Source organism: Melospiza melodia, chromosome 13 (genome assembly GCF_035770615.1).
Source record: "Melospiza melodia melodia isolate bMelMel2 chromosome 13, bMelMel2.pri, whole genome shotgun sequence".
In the NCBI taxonomy this organism is placed as follows: domain Eukaryota; kingdom Metazoa; phylum Chordata; class Aves; order Passeriformes; family Passerellidae; genus Melospiza; species Melospiza melodia.
In genome coordinates, this window is record NC_086206.1 from 23,017,821 (window position 1) to 23,033,154 (window position 15,334).

Below are 15,334 nucleotides of genomic sequence, written 5' to 3' on the forward strand. Positions count from 1 at the left end.
GAGGCTTTGCCTCAGCTCCCTTTTGCATGGAGCTGCTGAGTGGAGGGGTTTATGGGGCACTCCCGGCGCTGTCTCATGGAAGGACTGCGAGAGCTTCCCACAGGGTCGGGGGCACCACCTGGATCCGCGCTTGGGTACGTGGAGCATCGCTTAAAGGAGGCGCCGAGGGACGAATCTTTGTGCCGGGGAGCAGCAGCCGAACAGGTGAGCCCGTGTGGGTTCGGAGCGGGGACTTTTCTCCTTCCCCTTTGCAATTTCATCTTGCCAGTCCCTCCCCGGTTCCCCAGGAACACAAATGGAGCTTATGAAGACAAAAGGGATTAAGGAGAAGGAAGCAGCTCCTCTTCTTTTATTGTCTGCGTTTGACCTGAGGGGATCCCTCTTGACTTGTGGTTTTAAAGGTGTTGATTGCAGGAAAAGCTGCCTTTTCCAGGCTGTTAGGGGTATCCCGGGGGTTCTATTCTAAGGGGAATGGGAAAAGTATTCTTGTGGTATTATGGGTTTGATTTGAAGGCAGCCACCCCATTTGCACCACCCTCGGGTTTAAATGGCGGGGGCAGCCCTGGTGTCCCTCCTTTTCAAGGGTTTGAATGGAGGTCGAAATCGCCCTTTCCCATCAGTCGAAGGCTTTCATTTGGGGAGCGCCCCTACTTTTCTGCTCTCCTAGGGGGTGAAATTTTAGGGGAGAACACATTTCTTTGCCCTTGTTGAAGTGAGGTGCGCCCCGTCTGCGGTTTCGGGGTTGGTTGCGGGAAGCCGCAGCTCCGGCAGCGTTTGCAGGGCTGCAATGGGGCTGTGCCGCTGCATTGGAGGGCGCTGCCCGTGCCCGCGGCCCGGCCCGGAACGTTCCCGCTCGGGAGCGCTGCTGGCACGGCCCGGGCAGCTGCCGGGGCGCACGGGGGATTCGGCGCGGCCGGGCCGGCCGAGGGCGGCAGTGGCGGAGCCGCGCCGGTGCGAGCCGTGCGGAGCCGAGCGGAGCCGGGCCGGGCCGGCCAAGGGCGGCAGAGGCGGCGCGGGCGCTGCTGCGCCGGCCCGGGCGGTGCCGGCCGCTCCGTCCGCTCCGGGCGCGGGGCTCGGGCGCCGCCGGTAGCCCCGGGCCCGGTGCCGGCCCCGCCGGGCAGGGGCAGTGGGCGGGGCTCCCCGGGGCGGCGCCGGCCCCGCGCGCCGGAGCAGCCGCCGCAGGAGCCGCTTTCCTGCCGGGAGCCGCGCTCCGTCCGGGGCCGGCAGCGAGCGCGGGGTTCGGCCGCTCCAAGTTCGGCGGTGCCGTGGCTCGGAGGCGCTTTGGAGGCGTTGATGGCATCGCTGGGTTCGGTTTGCAGCGGGTGTCCGCTAAGGGATATGGTGTTCTTCCTGAGCGGCACGGTTCTCGGTGCCGGTAGAGATGATAAAGGTTCGTTTCGGATTGGCTTTTGTAGTCGGATATGAAATAAACAGGGCCAGGAGACTTCTTCTCCTGTGTAATGCCTTTATTAAAAAGTGATCAGCTCAGGATTGGGCGGCTCGACGGGTCTGCAGCGTCCGTCGTCTCCCAGGGCGACTCAGAGGAGGAGGATATGCGCAGCTCTGTCCACCAGGGGCAGAGCCGGGGATCAGATCCTCTTGGGAGCCTTTTTAGGTCTCCTGATCCCATAAGATGGTGTCAGATGTTGGTTTCTCTCACTCAGTCGGCCTGGTCTCAGCTCCGGGGTCAACTCCCATGGTCAGGGCGAGAGGGTCCGAAGGTGTTCTGCGTCTCTGCAGGCTCAGCACTCGGTTCCTCACGTCCAGACATCACTCTAGTCTCTCAACTCTTAGGTGGCTCGTTGTTTTTGGGGTTTCTCCATGAGTTTGGAGATGGGGGTCTCACAAAGCATTCTGGTCTTGCGAGTCACTTTGCATAACCCCCCCCCCCACCTTCTCAGGTGTCTTCACTATTCTGGGAAAGGTACAACTTAGCTTCGGGCAAGGTCCCCACCCAGGAGAAGGGCCATTACCTCGCCCCGGCCAGGGCTTTTACTAATACAAAAACAACCATTAACGACAACGACCCGTGATTACAATAACAAAACACACAGAACTTGGGCAGGGCCAGTGGTCTGGCTGCCTTTTTGAAACTTTTTCTCATAAAAAATATTAACCGAGTTTTTGTTCATAACAGGATATATATTTTTTTGCCGGGGTATTATGTTTAGAAGGGCGCGCAATGGTTTTTACGGGTCGTAGCGCGAAGCAGCGGTTCGCATTTTAATTCTGTTGCGGTGGCTTTTATTAGCGTGAGTGTGTAGTGTTTGTTTTGGGGGGCTTGGGGTAGCGTCCTGTCGTTCATAGCAGCGGGTTTTTAATCTCGATAATTGCATGTGTGTTTATCGTCTTCCAGGGCTTTTATTTGTTTGGTTTGTTTGATTGTAGTGTATGTTTTATGGTTACGGGTAATTTGGGGGACATTGTTTATGGTTACGTTTGTCTTTAGTCTTTGTGTTTGTTTCTAGGTGGTATTTTTATTTTGATAGCTTGAGGCACTATGGGTTTATTCAGTGGGGAATAATTTTTTTGTTGCAGATTTATCTGTTTTTTGGTATTATTCTTGTTGTTGGTTTCTTTATTTTCCTTTGTTGTTGTTGTTGTTGTCTTTTAATGTATTTGCGTATTGTTTATCAGGGTTTTTTTTGGAAACATGGGTATTTATATGGTGGGTTTTTAAAGTATTTATTTATTTGGGTAGTTAATTTCTTAGTTTTTAGTGGTTGAGATGTTTTTCCATTTTGTTAATTAGTTCAGGTTTTAAAGTTATTTTTACAGAGGATTGTTTATTCTTTGAGTTAGTGTAGAGGTAGAATTTTGTTGTTTTTTATTTTTTTTTAGTAACGTCGTTCAGGGTGAGTGGCACTGTCTTGAGTTTAGTAGATTGGTTTGACTTTTTTTTAGTACTTTTTGTAATTTTCTGTGTGTGTTTCTATAGGATTTTCTTTTATTTTGGTTCCATTTTTCTGTCGTGATGAGAATTGTTATTGAAAAGAGTGTTCTTTGTTTTTTCGCTGACACTTGTTTGGGTGTTGGAGGTATCTTGATGTTTTTGGAAGATATTGGTGGGAATTTGATGCTGTTTGTTCTGTCATTTCATTTAGGAATTGGATTTTAAATATGCAATTATGACTCTAACTATATTGAAACAAAAGAAATAGATGTGTAGCAATGGGAATGGGCCAATTTTATTTTTATATATTCGGTCAATTTTTAAAATTTAACATGTAACATAAGTCATTATATGTTACAATAAGTTACTCTAATTTTAATAGAGTATTGTGTATGTTTATAGATATATGAATAGAGAATATAAATGTAAATACAACCCAAACAAAAATACAAATATATAAATGTATTGCAACTATATGCAGATATATCAAAAATTAATAATAAATTGTAAATGTAAAATAACATGAATTGTAAAGTATATAATACACGTAATACTGCATATATTTTATTAAATATATTATAGGAAATGGATATAAAATAGATATAAATATGTATGTGATATATGTATCTATCTATCTATCTATATCTATCATTTGTTGTATATTATGATAAATATAAATATAAAAAAAATTTAGGTAGTTTAAAATAATGGATGGTTTTGTTTTTTCTTTGCCAAAGCAGGTGTTTTAGTGTAAAAATTACAAATACAAATAATATAAAGGTAGAAATATAAGTATAGAAATATATCATAAACACATTAAAGATTTATATAAAAATTAGAAATATAAGGAAAAATAAGTTGTAGCAGTAGATATGGTAAATAATTTAAAAAATAATTCCCGTATATTTTTTGAATAAGGTGCATATTATATATAGTTATTAATATAATGCATCAATATAAACTATAAATTTATATAAAATATCAACTATCTATAAGAAGGAATAAAAGCTCTGTGTCACGTGCAGCAGTAGAAAATTTCAGGCTCCCAGGGAATAAATAGTTTTCTTTAAATCATTTTCGTTTTGCAGAGTTTTTTTTTTACTCTCGGGTAGCCTGAAAGTTTCTACTGCTGCTTTTTTATTCTAAAGGTGGAAAGGTAAACCAAGATTAGAAATACAAGAAAGGGGAAAGGAAAGGGAAGGGAAAGGGAAAAGGAAAAGGGAAGGGAAGTGGTGAAAAACAGAGTGAAAAAAGTAAAAAGAGTTGGAAGGAAAAAGAGAGGGCATTCGGGAGGAGCGGTGCTGCCTCAGGTCCTTCCCCGCCCTGGGGCGAAGGACCCGTTTGATGCCCAGGAGGGAGTGCAGGTCCCGGTGGCTCCCGGGGGACGGAGCGGTGGCTGTCAGCCCGAGACTACAACTCCCGGCAGGCCGTGCTACCGACGCGGCGTGTGACGCAACGGCCGACGCGGCACATGAGTGGCTGGCGTGCCAGGCGGCCGCGCGGGGCTGTGCGCGCGCAGCTGCCGGCGCCTCTCCCGCGCGGGACAGCGACGCTGGAGGAGCGCAGCCTCCGTCTGGCCGCCCGCCCGGAGCTGAGCAGCGCGGAAGGAGCGTCCGCCCGGTTCCTCGGCCTCCCTCAGCGGTGCCGGGGGCGGGGGCGCTGCCGCCCGCCGATGGCGGAGGGCGAGGCGGTGCTTTGCTGCCGCGGGCCGGGAGCTGCGGGAGCCGCCCCGGGCGAGCGGCGCCGGGCGCTGCCGCGGTCCCGGTGGGGCGGCCGCCCTCGGGCTGGCGGAGGCGCCGGAGGAGCCCCCGAGCTGCAGCCGTCTCCCTCGGGCTGCTGCCGGTGCTGCGGGCGGAGGCGGCTCCGCCGCGTGTTGGGCGCTGCGAGCAGGGAGCGCTGCGGTATCGCCGGCATGACGGGGCTGCTGCCTGCGTTAGTGCTCGTGGCTCTTTGTGCCGTGACAGCGGATGGAGCGGCGCTGAGCGGGACACCCAGAGATGGCCGGGAGAATGCCCAGCGCAGGGAGCGGGCGGGCTGTGTGCTTCGGATGGCACAGGTGCGAGCTGCAAAGTCACCCCCCCTTCCGCCCCTGCCCTCCCGAGCCCCGGAGAAAATGCTTTCCAGCATTGTCGAGCTTCTGAAAGACAAAACTTGTGATTTGACACTAGCATCCAGAAAAGGTTTCTGTCTAGATTAGCAAATGCCTAAATTGTTCTTGGTTACATCCCATGACCGGTTTTAGGCAGTGACTTCATACTGCTTTTAGGATTTTCTTGTACACTGGTGAGAAAATAGGCAGGTCTGATAGTGGTTTCACTTTTTTTCTACTTCACGTTCCATAAGATTCTTTTATCCAAGCGATTGTTTTAAAATTCTACTGTAAGCGTTTGTGGTTCACTTTTTTTTTCTTTGCAGCACCCGGGCCTTTTTTTTTTTCTCTAAATCGGGAGTAAATATAGCTGAGTAAAATTACCTTGGTTATCTTCCTTCTTTTTAAACTTAATTGTTTTTATTAATAATTCTATCTGAATATGCAGAAAAAGTGAGTATGTCCTGTAATCTATGCTAGCTTTTCTCGTTTACAGGGTACTCACAAAATATGTCTCCCTTAGTGTCCCACAGAAACATTCTGGGTGCAATCTGAATTAAGGTATGTGTTTTCAAATAAGTAATCAGTTTAGATATTTGCCTGTGTACCTTTTCCTGTAATTCAGAGCTTGTGTTCTGTGGGTTTTATGATAAACCTGTAAAACATGTAAGAATGGTTTTGCAAGTCTGAATCGTTGAAGGCAGCAATAAGTGGATTTAAAGCCTGTTCTTGAGCAGACAAAGGGGAAAAGTGTGACTCTGATGCTGAACTTGTCATTTTTCATTTGACTTGCCTTTAATTATTGAAGAAGAGAGAGAACTAGGAAAAGAAATAGAATTGATTATTGAGCACTCCTAAAAAGCTCACCATGATTCTGTGTAGAGCCAAAGTGAAGGATGATGGAACAGAGCTCTGTGCATTAGAAGGAAATAAACCTGATGTCCACACAGAGTCTTACTAATTTCTGTTTTTAAAATGCAAAATAAGTTTAGGAAGTGTTGGAAGTTAGTATTTTGGGAAAGAAATGGCAGTTCCACAAAACATTCCATTCCATTTAAGAGAGGCCCTTGGACTGATTCATGTTGTAACTGCTGTCACTGCAATCAGTTGGTGGTTCAGCCTTGAAACGTGCACTTGGCCTTCTATAAAGCACTGTTTTGTTTGCCTTTCAGTGCTATGAGTCTTGATAAATTGGAGAAGTGCCCAAGAGAAATTCATCATCCTGAGATACAAAAGGTAGGAAGTGACTTTTTCTGGTTTGGTTCTTTTTCTTTATTGTTTTCTGGAAATAGAAGTAATTAAGTATAGATACTACTGGTTTGTTTCTTCCAGTAGCTGATAATACTAATACCAATAATAATAATAATAATAATAGTAAAGTAATACTACTTCAACTGTCTTTATTTATCCATTGAACTGGCCATTTTAAATCTAAACTTCTAAACACAAATCAAACCATCATCCTTGTAGAATCTTTAATAGGAGTGGGCTAAAGATCCTGGTTTTGTTGACAGGATTTATTGGTTCATGAACAGCAAGAGGTAAGTACAAGCCTAACTACCCTCTAGCTCACAGACCTGCCCGGTGAATAGAGCTTTGTTTTTTTGATGGGCTTGTGATGACTTTGAGATCAATTGCTCATTCATTACAGTAAAAAAAAAAAAATTGTTTTGAACATGACAGCAAAAATAACTTTAAGCACAACTTAATAATAATAATAGATCACCAATTTTAGTTAATAATTTTATGCTATACTCTTGGGTGAGGGAAGACTCGGACACTCAATATGAGATCAGCAAGCTATGTTTATTGCAGAGAGTATCAGACACTTATACAGCACATAATAAGCTTATGAATATTCTGTAAGCCAAGCGATCTATTGGTTAAACTATACCATCAACTCTTCCTCATTCCTTTGGGCCTACATTCCCTATTTCCCACGTCTCTCTGTCTACTTGTTATCCTACCCAGCTAGGCCCAGGCACACGCTATCTTGCAGGTGCAAAACTCAAAAATACCTGTGTTCGGTACTTTCCCAGCTCCTGGTCGGCTAACGAGCGAATGTCTGCGTGACCTCTGTCATGGAGCCATTTCTCCACACTATACTATCAAAGTTTAAAGGTAAATTATTATATATTAGGAGATGGTGTAAAGTGTATGTTGTAATGTGTAGGATATATACAAAGATACGTACTTGAAAGTCCGTAGAGGAAACAAATTTTTACGCCTTCTGTTTGACTGTTTGTCATATATTTGGTTTTATTTCCCAGGGATCAGTGAATTTTAACTCTGGAGTCCTCTATGCTAAGGATGCTCAGCTTAGAGATGATGAAATGTTCAGTAATGGTGAGTTTTTCACCTTCTCCTTCATTGTTTTGCTCATCTGAATAAAAAAAAAAAAAAAAGGCAAGATTAAAGAAAAAGCAATAGTTTTATTATTTTTACCCTGTTATGTCTGTTTCCTCAGTATTTGCTGCAGCTCTGCTTACCCAAGCTTTGGGTTCCCTCTGTCTCACTGGGAGTTGCCCAATTCAGTTGCATCTGGTGAAATTCACCCTGAGACCTTACAGAACCAGCTCCAACTACGTGAGAGCCATTTGCAGTTCTCTCCAGACACCTGGAGAATGGGCGACATTTCTGAGAATCCGGCGAGCGTGCTTCTATCAAAACTCAGTCTGTGAAATTCCTGGGGAAAACCCTTCTGTGTCCTGAAGGGTTCAAACTCTGGTGAGGATCCAGTTATCAGGTGCTCACCTGGATGGTTCCAGCTCTTAAAGTGAACACTTGTACTCTTGCCCTGTAGTTTACATCTATTGTATTTTTGTTATTTTGCAGGATTTTTTGTCTTTGCAAAATATTGTGCATTTCACTCTTTGGAACCTCTCAGATGGTTCTCTGGTGCAGCACCACCCCATGGGACACTTGGCTGCTGTCCTGAAGGGTTTGGTCGCTAGAATTGTGAATCCTGGAGAGTTTGTGAGTCTTCTGTCCCCAGGGAGGTACCATGCTTTGTTTACTTTTTGTTCTGTTGGTTAGGCGCTGCTTCTCGTTGCAAGTACGAATTTCAAACTGCCCTGTTCTTTTTTTAACTGTTTTCCTGGTTCTCTCCGTCCGGCAGGGAAAGACTCTCGTATCCTTGTCATCGGGCTCGGTGCTGTCCAAGAAGATACAGAGACTAAAAAAATCATAAGAAGCAAAATATGACTGCAGGGAAAAGAAGCTGGAGAGAACAGAAGGTGATGTTGTTATCCTTACCCTGTATTAGAAACATCCGCTGTGCTTTGATGCTGGCAGCTGCCAGGGGCTTGTTAGCTCTTTGTAGGCAGGTGTAGGTGTTCACTTGTAGGTTTTTTCTCTGTTCAAGTCAATTCAAACTTTGCTAAGCTTATATTTGCAGATTACTCTCTAGCACAGTCCAGCATGACATTTTTGAATGTTGTAAAAATACCATGTTACTTGGAAATTGCTAATGAAGAGAAGATTTAGGGGAAAATAAGATTTCAGGGTTGGAAGATGTGAGAAGAATTTTGTGGGGACGTTAGACTGAAGTAAAGCACACTTGAAGCTGGACTGGCACGCTGGCAGGTCCCCTATTAAACAGTAGTGCTGAGATTAGCCTGGGGGTTGCCCATTGTTTCTGTAGAAATCAATGTTTCCTGGTCTTCAGAGGTAAGCTGCTTTGAAAAGCTGGAAGGTGCAGCATGCTGACAATCCCCGTGCTTTGGATTAAAAGTAGATTTCAGAAGGGTCCTAAGCTTTTGTCTTTTCCTTGAAGTTGATGTAATCCTGTCGAGGAGTTTTTAATTCTCTGTTGCCATGTCATCCATCAGAGCCCTGTTGTACTAATCTTCATACAAGTACAAAACAAAAAATCAGACCCTGTCCCAAGCACTTAGAGGCCAGAACACGATTTCCTCAGGCTGCCATTTGTGTGCCATCGGTACTCACCACGAATTGAGCCCTCTGGCTCTGACAGAGCCCCTGGATGCTGACGGAAGGGGGCTGGTCACAGACCCTGGAGGTGCCTGTCCCACAGGGAGGGAGAGGCCGAGGCAGTGTGGCCTGCAGGGAGGGTCTGGTCCCCAGAGAGCAGCCGGCGACTCCATGCCTGCCCGGGGCTGCGGGTGCACCCTCGGGGTGGACGCCTGCCCTCAGGTTTCCCCTGGGCACCCGGGGAGGGAACCAGGTCCATCCGTGTGGCAGCTGCAGGGCCTGCAGGCTCTGGGCCCTGGAGCCGAGTGAGCCTGAGCTGCTGCATGCTTGCTGTGAGCGTTGGGGTGAGCGTGCATCACTGCAGGCCTGGGATGGATTGAAATGCGCTGAGGAAAGCAGAGGGAGGGAGGGAAATGCTCTGTTAACATGTGCCAATTCTTCTGTCAGACTCATCACGGCGGGACAGCGTGAAGACTGAAAGTGTAAGAAGATGTGGAGGGAAACAGAGAATCTGACAGGAGCATCGGAGGGACGAGTGCACGAATTTTGCTTTTTGCTTGGATGTAAACTCAGGAGTTGAGAGGAATTTGGGAGTGAGAAGGGACATCTCAGAAGGAGAAGAAGAAAAAGAGGTTGTTGCTACAGTCCTGGCAAAATCTTTTGTTCTAGCTAATAAAAGAAGTTAGTTTAAAAAACAAAAAGGAAAAAATGTAGTGTTTTTTTTTTCCTTCACTATGATATTCATTGGTGGTATATGGTGTGTTGTTTCATTTCTTGGTATTATTAACTCTGTGTAAATTGTTTTTTGAGTGAAGCTGACTTTCTGGATGGGTTGGTTTGTATTTGAGGCAGGATTAATTTCAGTAGGGTTCTTTCATAGATTTCTGATGGGTATTACTGGGATTTTGGTTTTGTTTACTGTATGTATGAACCTAGAGCTTTGGTAGGGCCAGCTGGGCTGCTGGAGTTTTGGGTGTGTATTTATTAGATGGCTTTTGTTAGATGCAGTTTTTAATTTTTGAAATGTTTTTCAATGTAGTGGTTTTAAGGTGGTTTTTAAGAATTCATTGTATTGCTTTATCTTGTTTGTAGTTGGTGTATGATAAGGGATGTGGTGTGAGTTCTTGAACATTATGGTTTTGGTGTTCCTAAGTTCTGATTTCTTTGTGGTTCAATAGCTTTTTTTATTTTTATTTTTTGGGACAGGGGCATTTATATGGTGGGTTTTTATAGGCAATATGTTTTTTAATTTAGGTAGTGATATTTTTTAATATTTTAATAGTTTAGGTTTTTTATTTTCATGGTTTTAATTATTTTTTTTAATTTTTTGAAATAACTTTTATAGATTACATGTTATTATTTGTGCATTAACATAAAGGTAGAGCTTTGGGGACTTTTTTTAGTAATGTTTAGGGTCAGTTGTGCAGTTTTGAGTCTAGTGCGTTGGTTTGATTTAATTTTTAATGGGTGTTTGTTTTTATTAGCAGTTGTGTCATTTTCAGGGTGTGTTTGAGTTTTTTGGGGTTTTTGAGATACTGGTTTAGGAGGAAGTTTATGATGAGCATGTGCGGAGGTTTTGGGCTACTTTATAGTGGGATTTAAAATTTATTTACAGTTAGGTTTATTTGAGTTTTTATTAGGGTTCAGTGACGTTGTGGGATGTTTGTTCCGTTAGTAACAGAAATAGGTTTTGTTTTGCTGTGCTGCGATGGGATGGGCGTGTGCTGCGTGCCGGTGCTGACAAAGGTACAGTATTGTTGTGGCTCTGGTGCGTCGGGTTAATGAACTGACATGGTTTAATGTAGAGATGAAAATAGAAATAAATATACATTTAAAAATAAATATAACATTAGAGTGGTAAACATAAATATAGATAACAGATACATACATAAAACTATAATATATGGTATATAATTGTAACATGTTATCATATAGATAAATGATAGTCTATTTTATATATATATACACAAAGATATATAAATATAGATTGTAAATATAAAAATATTTAAATAGAGTTAAAGTAAATTGGGCAGTTTTATTAGGGTATAGGCTGGGGTTTTTAAATGATAGCAATAAAATATAAATTCAGATATACAAATATATATAGAAATACAAATATCTATACATATTTAATTTAAACAAATATAAGTAAGAAAATATGTATAATACAGAAAATATATTTCTATGATTATATTAGAAGGTATTCCCTCTAATATAGATAAAATCTATGCATAAAATAAATAAAAATATCCATATAAATATCATTATAATTTTGAAAAATAAATTTACTTCGTAAATTTTAAATCTGGTTCAAATAAAGGGGTGTCCTTGGTTTTTATTTGGTTAGAGGCAGGAGTTTTATTTTAAATAATATAAGCAATATAGAAATGTGGATCTTAAGATAGAAATATATAATAAATATATAAAGAGAAATTGCTAAACTATGAATATAAATTTAAATATAAATATATGTAAGTAATATGAGGAGTTGTGGCATGGAATATAAATAACATTAAATGGCAATATAAATTATAAATGGGAATATAAATATAAAAATATGTAAATATCGTTTAAAAGAAATGGAATGTTTTGGCTTTTATTTAAGTAGAGGCAGGGTTTTTAATTTGAATATTATACGTGTTCCAGAAGTAAAAATCTTGACGCAGAAATATTTAATCCATATAAAAATATGAATAAAAAAATATAAAAAATATAAATACCTACTCGCATCGGATGTAATATAGAATATAAATTTATTTATAAATTGACATTGGTAAAGATAAATATATAAGTAAGCAATATACATTAATATACATTATAAATACAAATATGAATATAACAATTGAACATTAGGATAAAATCTATTTAAATATTTTTTAAAAGAAAGGGTTCGGTTTTTTTTTATTGTTGTGTTAGAGGCAGGGTTTTTATTTTAAATAGTATGAATGTAGATATTGTTATATATTTCTAAATATTGAGATATACAATCAAGATATAAATATATATATAAACACAAAATATAAATAAATACAAATAATAGGAAGTGATGTAATGAAGAATACAAATAACAGTATACATAAGTATACATTTTAAATGTAAATGTGAATATGAACCTGAAAAATAGAATTTTATAAAATATTTAAGTACAGTTTGGAAGAAAGGGGTTCTTTTTGGCTTTAATGTGGATGGAGGCAAAGGTTTTATTTTAAATAATCCAAGTGTTACCGAAGTAAAAATCGTAACAGAAATGTATACTTACTATGTGAAAATATTTATAAAAATATACAAATAAATTTAAGTTTTAGGGATATATGCAATATGGAATAGAAATGTATTTATAAAAAGAAATGTATAAATGGACAGTGTACATCAATATACGTTGTAAATAGAAATGTGAATATTAATATGAAAAAATATTTTAAAAAATATTTAAATATTTTTTTTAATAATTTTTTTTGTGTTGTGTTTTGTTTTGTTTTGTCTTTTATCCTATTAGATTAGAGGCAGACGGTTTTTTTCCCTCTTCCCGGTTGTTTTGGGGCATTTATTTCAGAGCAGTTTTCGGCGGGGGTCGCCCCTGTTCTTTTTTGCCGCCTTCGCTGCCGCAGCCCCGAGGCGCGCTGCGCCCCCGGCTGGGGCGGGCGGCAGTGCTGCCGCCTTGTGGGCAGAGCGCGGTACTGCAGCCGTGCAGCTAGAGGCGGCCAGCTTGGGAGTGGCGCGTGGGCGATGTCGCGGAGTTTTGTTTGACCTTCTCAGCATGGCGGCGAAAAGGGCGGGGAAGTGGAGGACCGTGTGGGTGTTTAACTGCACTGCCTGCACGGAATACCGACGTCATGGCGGCCCCGACGGATTTTTCTGTGGCGTTTCATGTGTACCCGAGACATGCTGTGGGCTCAGGGGCTCCGCGGGCGGGCGTATTTTGGCGGGTTTGTGAGAGGCATCTGGGTAAACGCCTCGCTGTGCCGGGGTCCTCTCACGTCCGCTTTCCCGCCCTGAGGGAGCCGAGCCGGGCCGAATAGTTCCGAAGAGCCGAAGAGTCGAGTGTGGCCGGAAAGAGCCGAGTTTCCCCGAAGAGCCGAGTGTGGCCGGAAAGAGCCGAGTTTCCCCGAAGAGCCGAGTGTGGCCGGAAAAAGCCGAGTTTCCCCGAAGAGCCGAGTGCGGCCGAAAACAGCCGTGTTTCACCGAAGAGCCGAGTGTGGCCGAAAACAGCCGAGTTGAGCCGAAGAGCCCAGTGCGGCCGAAAACAGCCGAGTTTACACCAAGAGCCGATGATAGCCGACTGGAACCGATAGCCGAGTGTAGCCGACTTGAGCCGCATTTAGACAATGTGCCGAATACGACCGAGTTTAGCCGAAGAGCCGAACTGAAACGAGTTTAGACCAAGAGCCGAACCACGCCGAATTCAGCCGAGTTTCATTAAACAGAACCGAACGACGCCGCAGCGCTCTGCATGCAGTGCGCCTGTGCAGACGGCAGGGATCGCTGTGCCTGCAGAGCGCCGGTGCACACGGCAGGGGGCGCTGTATAAAGTATAAAATATCAACTATCTATAAAAAGGAATAAAAGCTCTATGTCATGTGCAGCAGTAGAAAATTTCAGGCTCCCAGGGAATAAATCGTTTTCTTTAAATCATTTTCGTTTTGGAGGTATTTTTACTCCCAGGTAGCCTGAAAGTTACTACTGCTGCTTTTTTATTCTAAAGCTAGAAAGGAAAACCAAGATTAGAAATGCAGGGAAAGAAAGAAAGAAAAAGAAAAAAAGAAAATAAGGAAAGGAAATGAAAGGAAAAAAGAAGGAAGGAGAGGAAGGAGAGGAAGGAAGGAAGGAAGGAAGGAAGGAAGGAAGGAAGGAAGGAAGGAAGGAAGATAAGAAGATAAGAAGATAAAAAAACCCAAAAACCAGGAGGGCAAGGAGAAACCTAGGGGGGAAAAAAAATAGAAGAAGAAAAGAAAAGAAAAACCAACAAAAAAAAAAAAAAAAAGGAAGATGGGCAAGAAAAATCCCTGAAAACAGACCAGAGGAAAACCCCAAGATGGGCAAGAAAAAAAATCGCAACAAAAAACTAAGATGGCGAAGAAAAAATCCAGAAAAGGAAAACCCAGGAAAAAAAAAAAAAACCTGAAAAAAACCCCCAAGGGGGGCAAGGAAAAACCAGAAAAAACACCAAGATGGGCAAGAAGAAACGAAGAAAAAACCCCAAGAAGTGCCAGAAAAAAAGAGAGGCAATAAAGGCCACAAAAACTCAAGACAAAAGAAAACAAAACCAAGACATGCCAGAAAAAGGTACGAAAATGGTTCTGCCAGGTGCGATCAAGGTGAGCGGGTTCAGATTCAGGTCCAGGAGATGAACAAGTGTCAGATTAGCTTGGGGCACTGCTGTGCAATGCAGCCGTGACAGGATTCATGTTTAAATATAGTTTAAATAGATTGGGGATTGGTTGGCTTTTATTGGGGTATAGGCTGGAGATTTCATAAAAAATATAAAACTAGAAATGCAAATATATCATATATATGTCGATATCAATAAATATTTAATACATATAAATATAAGTAAAAGAAATCTATTGTGTCAAAAGAATATATCTATTATTATATAAAAAGGTATTCTCTCCAATATATATAATATCTATAAATATAACAAATGAAAATTACAAATATAGATGTGAACAAAATTATGACAAACAAAATTATTTTTAAAATTTTAAATGTGTTTTAAAGAAAGGGGTGTCTTTGCTTTTTATTTCGTTAGAGGCAGGGGTTTTATTTTAAATAATATAAGTACTATAGAAATGTAAATCGACATACAGAAATATATAATAAATATATAGAGATATAAAGATATAATACCAAACTATGAATAGAAATAGAAATCTATGCAAGTAACATGAAGAGATGCAATATATAATATAATTTTTATTATAGAGTAATATAAATTCTAAATATAAATGCGAATATAAATATGAAAAATATATGATTGGGGCTCGGAGCAGCCCAGGTGTCAGCTGTAATGATGATGGGGGCTCGGAGCAGCCCAGGTGTGAGTGTGAGGATGATGGGGGCTCGGAGCAGCCCAGGTGTGAGTGTGAGGATGATGGGGGCTCGGAGCAGCCCAGGTGTGAGTGTGAGGATGATGAGGGGCCGGCTCCTGCCGGGGCGAGGCTGTTTTAGGGGGAGGCTTTGCCTCAGCTCCCTTTTGCATGGAGCTGCTGAGTGGAGGGGTTTATGGGGCACTCCCGGCGCTGTCTCATGGAAGGACTGCGAGAGCTTCCCACAGGGTCGGGGGCACCACCTGGATCCGCGCTTGGGTACGTGGAGCATCGCTTAAAGGAGGCGCCGAGGGACGAATCTTTGTGCCGGGGAGCAGCAGCCGAACAGGTGAGCCCGTGTGGGTTCGGAGCGGGGAATTTTCTCCTTCCCCT

At 42.5% G+C, this 15,334-nt stretch overlaps 1 long non-coding RNA gene across 3 annotated transcripts; it reads left to right on the plus strand.

Annotated features, from left to right (window-relative positions):
- The first annotated feature begins 1,217 nt into the window (after positions 1–1,217).
- LOC134424482 (uncharacterized) lies at positions 1,218–12,315 on the plus strand. Of its 3 annotated transcripts, none has more exons than XR_010029437.1 (4): positions 1,218–1,390; positions 5,479–7,328; positions 7,450–8,218; positions 9,363–9,881. It is a non-coding gene; the product is annotated as an uncharacterized LOC134424482 (long non-coding RNA). The 3 variants fall into 3 exon arrangements; XR_010029438.1 differs by lacking the exon at positions 1,218–1,390 and having other exon boundaries at positions 4,668–7,328; positions 7,450–7,709; positions 7,818–8,218; positions 9,363–12,315; XR_010029436.1 differs by lacking the exon at positions 1,218–1,390 and having other exon boundaries at positions 4,666–7,328; positions 9,363–12,313.
- The last annotated feature ends 3,019 nt before the right edge of the window (positions 12,316–15,334 follow it).